Genomic DNA, 2,009 nt, shown 5'->3' with positions numbered 1-2,009 from the left:
TTTATTTTATTTAAATTTTCGAATTCTTCTCTTCCTCACCTCCTTTTATTTATTTATTCATCTACTAACACTTCTCCTCCACCCAAAAATTCGAACCCCATCCCCCTCTCTGTGTTCAAATTTTTCCTCTTCTCCTTCTTACATTCTTCTCTTCTTATACTTGCATAAGGAATCTCTATACTGTGACATAGAGGATTCCATATTTTCTTTTGTGTTCTCTTCTTTTTCATATGAGCAAGAACAAGGATAAGAACATTCTTGTTGAAGCCGATCCTGAACCTGAAAGGACTCTGAAGAGGAAGCTAAGGGAAGCTAAAGCTCAACTCTCTGGAGAAAATCTAACAGAAATTTTCGAAAAGGAAGGAGACATGGCCGAAAATAATAACAATGCAAGGAAGATGCTTGGTGACTTTACTGCACCAAATTCCAATTTACATGGAAGAAGCATCTCAATCCCTGCCATTGGAGCAAACAATTTTGAGCTTAAACCTCAATTAGTTTCTCTGATGCAACAGAACTGCAAGTTTCATGGACTTCCATCCGAAGATCCTTTTCAGTTCTTAACTGAATTCTTGCAGATCTGTGATACTGTTAAGACCAATGGGGTTGATCCCGAGGTCTACAGGCTTATGCTTTTCCCGTTTGCTGTAAGAGACAGAGCTAGAGTATGGTTGGACTCTCAACCTAAAGATAGCCTGAACTCTTGGGATAAGCTGGTCACGGCTTTCTTAGCCATGTTCTTTCCTCCTCAAAAGCCTAGCAAGCTTAGAGTGGATTCTCAAACCTTCAAACAAAAGGAAGGTGAGTCCCTCTATGAAGCTTGGGAGAGATACAAGGAACTGACCAAAAAGTGTCCTTCTGACATGCTTTCAGAATGGACCATCCTGGATATATTCTATGATGGTCTGTCTGAGCTATCAAAGATGTCACTGGACCATTCTGCAGGTAGATCCTTTCACCTAAAGAAAACACCTGCAGAAGCTCAAGAACTCATTGACATGGTTGCAAATAACCAGTTCATGTACACTTCTGAAAGGAATCCTGTGAATAATGGGACACCTATGAGGAAGGGAGTTCTTGAAATTGATACTCTGAATGCCATATTGGCTCAGAATAAAATATTGACTCAGCAAGTCAATATGATCTCTCAGAGTCTGAATGGATTGAAGGAATCATCCAACAGTACTAAAGAGGCATCTTCTGAAGAAGAAGCTTATGATCCTGAGAACCCTGCAATAGCAGAGGTGAATTACATGGGTGAACCCTATGGAAACACCTATAATCCCTCATGGAAGAATCATCCAAATTTCTCATGGAAGGATCAACAAAAGCCTCAACAAGGCTTTAATAATGGTGGAAAAAACAGGTTTAGCAATAGCAAGCCTTTTCCATCATCCACTCAGCAACAGACAGAGAATTCTGAGCAGAATCCATCTAGCTTAGCAAATATAGTCTCTGATCTATCTAAGGCCACTTTAAATTTCATGAATGAAACAAGGTCCTCCATTAGAAATTTGGAGGCACAAGTAGGCCAGCTGAGTAAAAGAGTCACTAAAACTCCTCCTAGTACTCTCCCAAGCAATACAGAAGAGAATCCAAAAAGAGAGTGCAAGGCCATTGATTTAACCATCATGGCCGAACCTACAAGGGAGGGAGAGGACGTGAATCCCAGTGAGGAAGACCTCCTGGGACGTCCAGTGATCAACAAGGAGTTTTCCTCTGAGGAACCAAAGGAATCTGAGGCTCATCTAAAGAGCATAGAGATTCCATTGAACCTCCTTATGCCATTCATGAGCTCTAATGAGTATTCTTCTTTTGAAGAGAATGAAGATGTTACTGAAGAGCAAGTTGCCAAGTACCTTGGTGCAATCATGAAACTGAATGCCAAATTATTTGGTAATGAGACTTGGGAAGATGAACCTCCCTTGCTCATCAATGAACTGAGTGATCTGGATCAACTGACATTGCCTCAGAAGAAACAGGATCCTGGAAAGTTCTTAATACCTTGT

The 2,009-nt window shown here is 40.7% G+C and overlaps 1 non-coding gene across 1 annotated transcript; it reads right to left on the bottom strand.

Annotated features, from left to right (window-relative positions):
* Window positions 1-761: 761 nt before the first annotated feature.
* On the bottom strand, window positions 762-869 carry LOC112786945 (small nucleolar RNA R71). The gene has a single exon (XR_003194387.1). It is a non-coding gene; the product is annotated as a small nucleolar RNA R71 (small nucleolar RNA).
* Between the last annotated feature and the right edge of the window lie 1,140 nt (window positions 870-2,009).

Source organism: Arachis hypogaea, chromosome 20, assembly GCF_003086295.3.
Source record: "Arachis hypogaea cultivar Tifrunner chromosome 20, arahy.Tifrunner.gnm2.J5K5, whole genome shotgun sequence".
Taxonomy (NCBI): Eukaryota; Viridiplantae; Streptophyta; class Magnoliopsida; order Fabales; family Fabaceae; genus Arachis; species Arachis hypogaea.
The sequence above is the reverse complement of the archived record's forward strand: the minus strand, read 5'-3'. Positions and strand labels throughout refer to the sequence as shown.